Source organism: Dermacentor albipictus, chromosome 4, assembly GCF_038994185.2.
Source record: "Dermacentor albipictus isolate Rhodes 1998 colony chromosome 4, USDA_Dalb.pri_finalv2, whole genome shotgun sequence".
Lineage (NCBI taxonomy): Eukaryota > Metazoa > Arthropoda > Arachnida > Ixodida > Ixodidae > Dermacentor > Dermacentor albipictus.
Window position 1 is genome coordinate 38,687,681 of NC_091824.1, and position 13,423 is coordinate 38,701,103.

Sequence of the window (13,423 nt, forward strand, 5' to 3'; positions counted from 1 at the left end):
GCAGCGCAGTGTTGACACACAGTTGTTTCTGGTTGTTTGCTTGCAGGTTGTGCCGTATGGTTTCCTGCGCACGTTCACGATCGTAACGTGCGCCACTCGTACCAGGAGTTGGCACATTTACCTAGTATCTCAAATAGACTTTATGGAGCGTAGAGAGGTGAGAAGATGTTGCGAGATGTTAGGAAATAGCTATTTCGCTAGAATCGGTAATCCGCCGACCCGAGTCGAGCAGGCGAGCTTTCAGCGAACGTGAGTACGCCACATGGATATACATGTAGTGATCGTAATGATCGAATGACGCTGGCCTACCGTTGCTGTAACGTAGTTTGGTTACCAGCTAGAACGCGCGGGCGAATTTAAAGCGAAATAATAAAACGCCAGTAAAAGCGCTCACGTATGTTGGCACTCACGAATAACATAGCTATCTAGCACCCGTATTCACATAGCCGCTATAGCTCAGTGGCAGAGCGCTGGTCTTGTAAACCAGCGGTCGTGAGTTCGATCCTCACTGGCGGCTGCTTTTTTTCATGTCGCTTTTCTTGTATTTCTTTTGTTTGATATTGATTCAAAACTCAAATTTTAATTTCACAATCGTCACTATATGTTTAAAGATAAACAGATTCTGCACATGGGATTCCGAAAGCTTTATGAGAAATCGATTGAAGGTGCACCGCGATCGAGTTCGGGCTTGCTGAACGAAACGAATTTTTTGTTTGTTTGTTTGTTTGTTTGTTTGTTTGTTTGTTTGTTACAACAAATATTCGTTCTTATTTGCTGATTGAGTGAAATCGTATGACCTTTAGGCTATACGATTTTTAAGAGAATGCGAATGCGCTGCTGTCTTCCGGCTCGCACGTACGCTGCCCTCTGCACTCAATTGCTCCGTCGTGTGTTTCACCTCTGTTGTGTCGCTGTTTTACCACATAAAGGAAATATAACACGAAGTACATTAGCCAGACTTTAATTCCAGGCATTTGTTCCGGGAAATGTTTAATTTCGCGAGAATATGTGACCGAACATGATCGGAACATCATGGCTGCGTTCCGAGGCAGCGGATCGAGATAATCGGCTTCTTCTTACATCCTGCTGTCCGTAAACTTTTGCGGTTCACTGTGCGTACAGTGGATCTCAATAGTATACGGGACACGGGTTTGAATACGAGTATGCGCATTTCCGCTTTTCTGAGGCATGACGCTTCTAATTTAATGGATCACTACGGAGGTCGCAGAAAGTATACATACTACAGATTCTAACTTCGAATACGAAGTCGTGTGTCCCGCGGCTGCGCGAGAATTAAGCTTTTCTTTTTCCTTCAAACATTGTGTCCTGTAAACTTCTATGGTCGATCGTAAATGTGCATGTGTACAATGGAATACGCTAATAGCAAAATGAATGCAATTAAACCGCAGTTATGCAATACAGGTCATTGTTCATGCACAGCGCATAGTCTTTGAGTGGGTTTGTTTCGCTCGGGGCGGGGGGCGATCGAGTACCTTGGCGTTGATGATCAGACGTGCAATACCTGGAGACGAGTGAGAAGGAAGTGAAATAATTTAGTGCATATCCTAACATAATGTAGGAAATGTAAATGTACCGCATATATCGATGGGGTCCCAAAGATAATAATTTACCGAACCAATTGAAAAGCTTAAACGATTCGAAAGTGCACAGTGTTCACTCAGTATACCCTTATGTAACGTGAAGGATTAAAATAATATGCACTTCATTCAGTCCAAGAGTAAAGAACTGGAATACATAGAAACAACTTGCAAGCATGCTCGAATTGCGAGACGTGTGCTTATACAGATTATATATAGTTTGCGGGCTCATTCAATAAATAAACACAAAACATAGAAAACTCCCCATCACTAATCTGCTAACACTTGATGCCTAGACTAAATCTGCATATTTGCAAACCTCGCTGATCACCAGGCGATGAAAAAGGGTCTTGGTAGCCACGGGAGATCTTTTGTTTAAATTTTGATAATATTCATTACATTCCATGCACAAAAACATCTATAGTAACCTTTAACGCATACTTAATTGATACAGGTATAGGTACAGCAACGAAATGAACATACGTAACCACCGCATGTCGCCTGGTCACAACGAAAACGTTTTAACTGTACATTCAAACTGTACTACAGTAGTACTGTAACTGTTTGATGTACACAGGAATAACATGTCGAATGGAAGGGATATGCCTCAAGCTGGCTAATGCCTTTCGACAAGGGGGAAAACTTGCCGTCGTCAGGATGCGTATGCAATTATTTTCAAACGTCCTGTGGACGTCCGAATATCCGATTTTGATGTACGATGGACGGTTTTTTTTTTATGTGCTTTTCTTTTGCGTCGGACGATGTACTACAATGATGTACTACATCAGTAGTACATCATCGGGACTTCCGGGGATATCCGACGGTTGTCAAAATATCCGTTGTAGTATGTCCTTTGAACGTTTGCTGGAGATCTGTGGTCCAATGAGAATTTCCGTTGTCGTTCGAAACGTTGGTTCCAGCGTCTGAGACATCCATGGCTCTGCCGATGCACCGCTAACTAAAAAAATACTTTGAAGACAGAGGAAAGGCGAAGGATATATACTTTGATGTTGTTTGGTTTCAAAACTCACACAAAGCTTCAGAATATTCTGAGCAGCTATACCTACTTCGTGCGTTGAGAGAAATATGTATACCGCAAAGCTTTCTTTTCTTTTCTTTTTTTTACTGTACAAATATACGCAGAGGCTATGCTTAAGCTGTAAAATAGCAGTTACAAATTACGCATGCGAGGGACGTCAGCTATGATAAAAAGCTGTCTGGGTGCCTACGCAACCACTTCGCCAAGCGTTGCTATATATATATATACTCTTCCGTTTAACACGGCGGCATGGAGGCTCGCTTCGATTGGAATTCCGTCGTTGCTGTTTTTCGTGACAGGAATAAACTGTAAAATTGGGTTTCAATTCTAAATTAACATCTAACATGCAGGGCCGTAACTAGGGGAGTGGGGAGGGTTAGGGGGTTTCTGACTCCCCAAAAAATCTTTTCGTGCTTTCATTTTTTTTTTTTTGGGGGGGGGGTGATACCGAAATATTTACACGCCTTCACAGCGACCGCAAGTTTCCAAACTTTTTCATACACTGTAATTTCCCTGATATTACTTTCCTCTTCCTTTTCTCTTTCCTTCCCCTTTACAAGACCGCCTGAGCGCTCCCTCTCCCTCCCACCCGCCATTGCACAGCCTTGCAAATCACTCTCCCGTTCCTTCGCGTCTAATTATATTTTTTTTTGTTCGTCTTTCACTCCGTAGCCGCTCCTTTATTAGTACCCGATACTTTCCCTGCCCATTGCTGCTCGAGAAGTTCTCGCCATGTGCGGACCGTGCTTGTCGACTTCGAGTCCGTGTAAAAAACGCGCGGATACAACATGACATACCGACACATGTCACTCCTTCCCGTTACCCGGGTCCTACCACGGAAAGAAAACAACAACAGAGAAAACAAGCCCAACCAAACATTGAGGGAGAGCCGCGATTGTGATGAGAGGGAGGCATTTCAAACAATTCCACACGGCGGCGAACACACGCCTTCAAAGGATAGTTGCTTCCATGCCGCCGGAGATGCGCGGATGTAAAGAACAGAGTGTAGGATTCAGGGGTCGTGGCCTCGGAGTCTGACGTCACACAGACAGTCGTTCTCCAGCCTACGCCGCCGGTGTGTCTTGTGACAGGTATACCTGGCCTACAGCTACCGGGGCATCACACGGAGGCTGAGGGGGCTCACGCCGTAGTCCGAGCCTTCTTGACGAAGGTTGCTTCTTTAGTGATGATTACCAGGTAGAGAGGATGGAGAAACGGAAACGCGGGGGTTATATTTTATTTACATCGCAGTGGCAAACTTATTTACATAGAAATGTCACACTCTTACTGGCCGGAGCACGGACGGAGCCCAGTACGTCGATCGTAGCACGAAGAATTAAGTTACATGTCAGCTTTACTACATCGTTATCAGAGAGCACTAACTGCATCTTTTCTGGGAGAGCACACCAGAGGAGACGAAAAAAGTCCGCTTATATCCGCCTTCCCTAGATCCCAAGGCCAGGGAAACCTACGGGCACACCATCCTCCAATCGCAGAGGTCGTAGTCGCACCCTCGCCTTGAGGGCGCGCGCAATCATTCCGGCACCTTTGTTAGTAATTGCGGGATTTTACGTGCCTAAACAGCGACCTGATTATGAGGCGGCCACACGAATGGCCGCTCGAGGCACTTTGCGTGTATTCGCGCGGGCTTCTTTATCACGCTCGGAAAATCAGAAAAACACTTTTATGTGGCACGCATTGAGCAACAGAAAGTGGTGTATGGGGAGCTTTTCAGGTTGCTCTACAATTTTCTCATGGGCACTTTTCATCTAATTATAATATTTTAGTGGATGAATAATTAATTAAGACTAATTATGCACTCAGGCGAAACGCGAAAAATAATCTGAGTGTCTATCGAAGCGATATCAAACAATATTACCATGGTTGTGTCCATGGCTACGTGGCAGCGCGTTTGCATATTTTGAAATCTTGGTGCATAATAACTGAGACACCCTGTACAGGCACGGTGCACGGTAGCGGCAGGTCAAAGGCAGTCAGTTTTCGTTAATGAAATACAGACTGCAGAGTCCCTGGCTTCAGTGGTGTTATAGTCCAGATTTCTATTCTTTGCCTTAACCAGAAATTTAAGTTTAACGCACCATCTTTTTTTACTTATTTAGAGTCAACTTTAATGTACCCTGTAATTATTAAGTGTTATCGATGTGCCTGATACACATACGAAAATAAGCCGGTATAAATTTTTCGAAATGACCGCCGTTCTACACATCAGCCACTCACCCCCCCCCCCCCCTATCCCCCCAATAATATTTCTGGAGACAGCATCTGAATGTATGGGCTACAGATGTACATACATACACTGTAGAACTATTAACTGTGCTATGTTTCAGTGCTCCTATACGCCTAACAAAGAAGGCCACGAACGCCCAGTTGTCGCAAAGAAAGTTTAGATTTCTGCCTACCAAAATCTAACCGCACACGTGTCCCCTGTTTACGCAATAATTATTGCTTAGAAGCAACACGTCGTACGAAAGCCAGAACTGACTCTCGTACGTACTACGCGGCATCTTACGGCGCCGCACGAAATCGCGGTTGTTTAACTACGCGTTAATACAGCGTCGGCTCGCTTTTGCCAATGAAGAATTAAACGGGCGCAAATGCCACGCAGCCGTCCGTGCGCATTTTACGGAGATGACGCGTGCGTCACAACTCTGACAAATTAGTGCAATAAGGATAGCGGAAATTGCGTGTGCCTTCCTTTTTTTTTTAGCATACGCAGGACATTAGGCAATATAATAACAAGACTTTGGTGGCGCAACCCCCCCGCCTCGTTCCGAAGGAGCCGTTGATAGCATCCCTCCATTCATCCATCCGGATTGACGTCGCTCGTAAGGCGCCCCGTCGCCGTCGCCGCTATAGCTCAGTGGCAGAGCGCTGGTCTTGTAAACCAGCGGTCGTGAGTTCGATCCTCACTGGCGGCTGCTTAATTTTTTTTATATGACTCCGTGCGCTGTTTGAAACGAACGTCATTTCTGTGCGGGAGCGGCGTGCTACGGAGGAGCAAACGTGATAGAACCGACGTGCAACAGTAGAGAGTTTTAGCTTGAGCGTTTTTACGGCCAGCGGGGCGGAGCGGGCGAGCGGATACACCAGCGGAGAGGCGCGCGAGAAAATAGTTTTAGCCGGGCGGATCACCCGTCTTTTCGAGCGGAGTAGAGTCACTTGCTCTGCTGCTCCACCTATTGGTCACAATTCGAGTTAGAGTGAAAAGAATATCAATTAAACCTGCTAATAATGCGCTGAAACTGTTTAATAAAGGTAGGTTATGTGTTTTTAGTTAGTTATTTGGTTAAACTTCTAAACGGGCCTGAGCAGCGGTCGCCGTCGACAACGCAGCAGCGCCGGCGCTTGTGTTGACGGCTGCCATCTTGAATACCCATACACGCCCGCGCGCTTTTACGCACGCTCGCGCGCTGCCTATCGCTCCGCTGGAGAGGGCTTCCCAGCGGAGCGTAAGCTGCGCTCCGTAAAAACGCTGGCCGGCCCAGCGACGTGCGCATGCGCAGTGGCGTCTGCGCTCGTCCGCTCCGCTCCGCTGGCCGTAAAAACGCGCAAGCTAAAACTCTCTAGTAGCAGACGCGGCGCGTCCGCCGCTTGTAGAGAGGGTTGTCGCCTCCGAGATGGCGAGAGCGAAACGTACGCTGGCGTAATCTCGGAGGCCACGGTAGGACATCGCACACGTAATGCGGAAATTGTGGGTGTAGGTTGACTGGTATTAATACGATGTTAATATTTATGGGTCATTCCGCGCCAACTGTCCCCACCTTGAGCGATTTTTTTGAAAACGCGATATAATTGAAAAAAATTCTGGACTGTCTATTTCATACAAGAAATCTCTGTAACACATTTTTGCGAAAAAAAAATTCAGCACCGCTAGGAACATGTGAACTTTTTTAGAAAGCTCGAAACTATTACTCGTAAAACGCATTGTCAAAAATTTTTCTCTTCTTAAATTTGGCGAGCACACAATTTTCCTTTGAGAATGAAGATAGGCTTTTCACTTAAAAAAGGTTTTATCGATCTTTCCCTTGCCGTGAGTTTTTTTATACGGCACTAAATATGCAAAATTTGGTGCATATTTCGAATTTTTTTTTGCAGAAAGATAACTTTTACCGAAAGGTTATATTTCATAGTAACTAATTGCTAGCAAGTTGTACTAGAAGTGAAAAATAATTTGGGACGAATATAACGTGATATGGCCTGTACAGCTGCCGAAAAAGTTGCAAAAAAGTTAGTTTTAGCCTAAGTTTAGTCGTAAATTAAGCATTGAGGTGGTCGGGTAAAAGTTTGCTAAATAGTCTATTTATTAGAAACATCAGCTGTCTACAAACTGAGAAAGCTTTATCAAATTATTTTTTTGTTTTAAGCAAGAAAGCATTTTTGAATTTGTGTTATAAATACGTTTAGTTGCTCGCCCTCTCTGTCTTTCTTGTTGTTAAAGGTTAAATTCAGACCGAATGAGGCAGTCCTCTGACCTTTGTGAAGCGCGGGATTTAACATCCAGTCTGCGATAACTAAAGAGAAAAAAATGGGAAGGCTCGTTCGAGCTATCGACTGTAAGAAGGATGCGGCTATAATCCTAAAACGCGCTGCTATGCACCTCAGATGCATTATATTTTTTTCACACAAAGCCTAGTATGTTTAAATGCTTGCACTTCCCCTTGTGGTCTTCATGCAGCAATGTTCAGAATAAATTGAGAATGACGTCTCTTAGACATGAACAGGCCACAATAATTGCTTTAAATAAAAGGAGGGAGATTTCAAGTGCAAATATTTCCGGTACCTACAGCTACAACGAATTTCTGTAGTGGCTCTAGCAAGAGATCACAACTTTTATTGGTGATATATCTGCCAGAGAAGTCAGTGTATATATGCTGAAGCGTGGAAAGACTCATCCAGATCCGCCTAGGGGATTACAGTTTTGACTGTGCCACTTTCGCATTATAGAATAAGAAGGGCATCAGATACTTTTCTTCGAGGTAGTGCTGAATAGTCTTTATGTATATGCGTGTTTAGAATGGTCGCACTCTTTCATATGTCGGAACGCAGGAATAATAAACGCATGCTATTGATTTGGCACACGTTTATTGCATCCGATATGGAGGAAGGAAACGCAGGAGAGGCCCTGACCAGCACAAACGTATTGGAGAGAGTGTGGCGGAAGTCACGTGCTGTTTTTCGAAAGGAGCACTGGGACGGGTACCCCAAATGTCAACATTGCCACAGCAACCGCGCTCCCGAAGCTTTTGCTGCTGTTCTCGGTCTCTAAAAAGTGTGATAAGATTTTTCCGCCGGTGTCTTTCTCGCAGCACATTTTGTTCGCGAAAAAGGCTGGCTTTGGAGTGTGGTGTGTAAGCTTGAAAGTTGTGTTTCGGTCTGTGAGGGTGAATGTCAGCCAGCAACATATGCACTCGAGCAATCACGGCGCGGGTCTTCGTCGTCTTCTTCAACGTGCCACAGAAAAAAACAGGAGCGCGTCTGCTTCCCTGAAACTGCTGCGAAAGTTTCACAAGCTTTGTTTTTTACGCGCGTCGGCAGCAGGCACTTCCGGCGGTTCGCAACAATGCAAGTTCAAACTTCGCCCCCATATGCTCCGGCGAGCTGCAGAACCGCTGATTGGAGGCGCACCGGAATATAGCACACCAACATGGCTGCGCTTCCGGCTTCAAAAACAAGACGTCAGGGCCACTCATGTTTTGTTTCTTTCCTCCATGACATCTGAGGCCTTGAAATAACAAATGCGCCTCCCAGGGTGGGCAACTTGTTTAATATGGAAACGAGAGCGCAGGAAAAAACAATAAACTGGACTGCGGTGTGCAGCGCATTTTAGAGCAATAAGTGCGACAACGTACTCAGGCGATTGTGCACTGCTTTTGTTCATGGTGAACTGCTTCTTTTGCAAACACGTCAAACCATCGTGTGTGGACGACGAACAATTCAAGCAGTGGGATTTTGCCTGGAGATAATGATTTCCTTCAGCTTTGAGCATGAAGTCAGACCAACTTGAAGAGCATGCTCTGAGGTGGACTTGAAGTGGTGCTACTTGCTAGTATTCTTGATGGAAACCGCATGGTTGTACCTTTCGGCGAGGAGCAGCTTTGTTGTATCGATAGAGTTTTTTGGTACCCATATTGCCCTGATGCCGAGAATATTATTTTGTGTCCACGTCAAGAGCTGGTGCGATGTCAAGATCTGATCTTCATGCGGTCTTTGTAGACTTGCTTTTGCTGCTAAACGTTTCATTTTTCCTCCTACGCCGTCACAAGCACTCTTTCCATGTAACGTGGCGAAAAAGTTCCGCTCGGCTGAAATTTCACGATCTGTTTTGTGGTGGCAAAGATTGATGAAGATCTTTCTGTTTTTGCATTGAGAAGCAGCCCCATCGGAAAAAATAGTGAATGTGTGTGATTGCAGGAACATCTTGTCTGACTATTTTTAGTATTTCTTCTTGGAACGCAAAGATGGCAGTGGTGTCGTGATCGCGACAGCCAGAAATCACAACACAGGACATGATGGAAACTGGATCACAACCGCCTTCCGTGGCTCGAAAATAAACAACGACTGGATGCAACGATGCCTGCATATTGACCCAGTGAAACTGCTGTGGCGCATCTTGTACTACAGAATGATAATTTTCGGCAAAATCCACTAACACAACTGCTTCATTGTTGCTTAGGTTTGCTTTCAACTCTCTGAAATAGCGTGCTTTTTTTTTTTAACGAAATGGTGACCTTCGAGTTTCTTCAGCGTCTCCAAGAACCTTTCAAAGATCTCATCAAGTGAACTCATCAAGAACTCATCGAGACTGCACCGCGTGCCGCTCACCCACTGCTTAACCGCTATGCTTTCCTTTTCTCTTCGGCGTCGAGATTCAAGCTGTTCCTGAGCAGAGTTTCGACGTGCTTTGTTCCTGGAGTCCAGTTGGTGCACTGTTGTTCCCAGTAGCTGCTCGCAGGTCTCTCTCAATCCCGAAACGAGGAGCATAAGCTTAAAATTTTTTATGCTGCATACGGACTCATACGGTGTGTGTGCCACATCTTCCTGCTAGCACGCAATATGCGGGTCGAAGGCTGGCAAACGTAAAAAAAAAAAACGCAAGTAATTGTTGAAGTTTCTTTACAATTCTTGAACTTTTCTTTTAAATTCATTTAGGCAAACGCTTTTGACGACGACACAACACGTCTTTTTTTCCCAGAAGGCAGTGGGACACTGAGTCATCCTCATAAAATTGTTGGGTCGAATAAGTAACTTCTTTGCTTAGAGGCCGACCTTTCTTCGGTGGCGACACACTCAGGATTCCGGAATTGGACTTGAGTTCCAATGCCTCACGTACTTACGTGTCGCTCAGACGCGCCAAAGAAGCTCATCATTTTATTCCGGGACGAGGATGGCGGAGCCAATGTTAGAATCTGGATTTTATTTTGGCGGGGCCATCTTGCATGAATTTGTTCTTTAGTTCATTCAATAATGACACATAGTCATCGAGAAGAATGTCTTGTTCCGCTTCCTTCACTGCTGTGGATGTCTCGCTCAGGCCAAGATAGGTGCGCATTGTTTCCTTCAAGTTCATCTGCAGTTTTTTTTGCTTTGTTCTGTACATGAAATTCTCTGCGCCCCCGTGCCCGCTTTCTTCTAAGAGGGCTCGCACATACGGCTACGAGAGCCTCGTTGACGGCATCTGGAATTGTCGCCGGTAGGCCACCCGCAGGAGACTCTGCTGCCTGATCTTGAACTTGCATATCAAGCCCCAGCGATTGGTGTTCTGACCGGGGTTTCTCTTGGTCTTGAGTGGTAACAGCGACGGAGACAGCTCTGACGGAGCCTCTCTCCTGGAATTATAATCCCAAGGATGGTTGCATGTTCACAAGAGACATTGGGATCACTGAAGTCCCCCTAAAATTCATTGTATGCTGCAGAAATGGATTTGAGCACCATTTCGATGCTATAAGCGACGTGTACTTCTTTAAGCACACCATGCAATGATGACCACACACTGTGTCGATGGCTTGCTTCAGCTTTGCTCGAAGAGTAAGTAAGCGGCGCTGAGGCTCGGTGAGGTCCTGAACATTGACTAAGTACTTCTGCTTTGAGTTATTTTGTGTCATCCATTAGGTCCTAGGGAGCACGGTGGAAGTGAAACACTTGTGAAAAGAAACAGTGACGTGTATAATGTTTATGGTTTATTTATCTACTCACTCTTGTTACTCGGCGAATACGAGACAAAGTCATAATCGCCTTTGACTTCATTAGCACGCGAACTCTTGTGACAGGACCTAACGAGTCATCTTTGTTCATTCGGCCGAAAATGTTGCTAAAAGACATGGCTACATGCAGGAACAACGACTTGATTGTGGGGCGTGCGGTAGGGGTACTACTGAATAATTTTGACCAACTGCACGAGTGTTCTTGCATATTGCCTTCATTGAAATGTGGCATCTGCAGCAGGGGGTGAAACCAAGACCTTGATTGAGCCCAACTGGGCAATGCCATAGACACTAGGCTGCGTCCATCTGCTACGGATACAAGTGCAATATAACTACTCAGTTCGTGTTATTTACATATACATTGAATGCCATAATAACGTTTAACACCTGGGTTCAGAAAGGTACTCTTAGACAAGAGCACATCTTCTTTGGCAGGCATTCGGTCAGTCGCCACTCGAGATAGCAGTTTAAGCGACAGCGAGGACACTGTCATGGTGATGCTACTAATTACAGAGTCCAGCAATACATCCAATTGGGCTAGTTGTGCATCCGTTCATACTAAGAGGTGGGCCATCCACAAAGACGGTATGCAAATGTGTGTAGTGTACACTTTCTACTCTGCGTTTTCTGTTCGCGCACTGCACCCCTTCTCGTAATATGAACTGATCTCGAATGGCTACGAGAGTAATTAAATGTGCAATTACACGTAATTATGTGTATAGACTAGTGTACAGAATGAAACAAAAGTTCCATCTGTTTTCGTAACAAAATAGGCGCTTGTGGATGCAGTACTTTCTGAAAAAATAAACCATACAATAAATGCCATAGCGGCCATAGTGCAGAAAATTTAGACGGAGATGCCAATAAGCCTGGTACCTAAAAGAAAACATGATTATTTGAAAATTACCTTTTGACTATATGTTTTCAGGCTTCTACTTTTTATCATTGGTCCACTGCTATGCCCGTCATAGTTGCTATTATTTAGCGTAACTATGTGTTAATACACAACATACTTCACAAATTTCTGTTTAATGGCATCATTTTATGTCACTCCATTAACATGATGCTTTCATTTATTTAAAATGTCATTAGTGGACTCATAAAAACAAGAACAAGCAATCGATTTAAAGTACGCATTCGGTGTCTCGTCGCTTTTGGCCATTAGGCCATTCTGGATTTTATATGCTCGTTTCACGAAGTAATACATACGCGCATGCTAAAAAAAAAATGAAACCTCGACGCTTGACATAGACCACTTCAAACAATTACCAATTGTTTAGGTGCTATTAAACGAAAATCATCGCAACGCTATGAAGTTCCCTCGAAGACCAGATAATAAGCATAAATTCATGTGCTCGATAGTGTAGGTTTCACCGAAAGAAAAAACATACCTTCGTTAGCGCCCTCATGGCATGGTGTCGAATTACGAGCAGACGCTTCCATGACAAAATAAGGGGGTCTTCACACAAGTGTGACAAGCCCAGGTAATGTCATGAATAGAGCTTCTCCAATGATCGCTGAACTGCTACATATTGCCGATTGAAGAGCCGCCTTTCCTCAACGTGCTATCCACACAGGGGATATCCAGCACTCGTATGCAAAATTTCACAGCCTTCCTTTGGAATAATCCAAGAACATCTGCTAGGACGTCTGCTTACTAGGGCATCGTAGAGTTTCGTCTGCTACTTTTTTTTTTTTCAGAAGAAACAGGGTCGCTAAAACATGATTGTGTTGGGTTATATTTGCTACATATTTGCCGTTATAAAGCAACAGATTCTTTTCTTATTCACAAAGTTTTCGCCCATCTCTAAATCTTTGTGTACGTAACTGCACTCCGTAATCACCAGCGTAACTTTCCGATGCTGCGTGACGACGCTATACAGGCCATCGGTGTACGGCGACATCCGGTTAAATGCGCTCTATTGATGCTCGCGTTTTTTATTGGCTAGGCTAATAATTTATAATAAAGCACTCAAATAAGCACTTGAGGAGTTGATTATCTTGTCTAGATGTTCCTCCATCGGCTCAGGAAGTTCTGCGTCCGCGCAAGTTCTTCTTACCGCTAGGACGCTTTCCTACGAAGGGGAAACACGTGCAAGCGCCGAGACCGGTATAAGACAAATGCAAAATTTTTTTCTTGCTTAAAACAAAATTGATTTGATTAAAGTTACTCAGTTTGTAGACAATGGATGTTTTTAATAAATACGCTATTTAGCGTATTTTTACCCGACCGCCTCAATCCTAAATTTACTACTAAACATAGGCTAAAACTTACGTTTTTGCAACTTTGTCGCCAGCTGTACAGGCCATATCACGTTATATTCGTCCCAAATTATTTTTCACTTACATTAGAACTTGCTGGCAATTAGTTATTATGAAATATAACCTTTCGGTAAAAGTTATATTTCTGCAAAACAATTCCCAATAGCACCAAATTTTGCATATTTAGTGCTGTATAAGAAGCTCACAGTAACGTAAAGATCGATAAAACATTTTTTAAGTGAAAAGCCTATCTTCATTCTCAAGAGAAAGTGTGTGCTCGCCTAATTTAAGAAGAGATAATT

General features: G+C 44.3%; 2 non-coding genes across 2 annotated transcripts; both read left to right on the plus strand.

The window, feature by feature from the left end:
- Positions 1-445: 445 nt before the first annotated feature.
- On the plus strand, positions 446-517 carry TRNAT-UGU (transfer RNA threonine (anticodon UGU)). Its single transcript has one exon. It is a non-coding gene; the product is annotated as a tRNA-Thr (tRNA).
- Positions 518-5,504: 4,987 nt separating this feature from the next.
- On the plus strand, positions 5,505-5,576 carry TRNAT-UGU (transfer RNA threonine (anticodon UGU)). Its single transcript has one exon. It is a non-coding gene; the product is annotated as a tRNA-Thr (tRNA).
- The last annotated feature ends 7,847 nt before the right edge of the window (positions 5,577-13,423 follow it).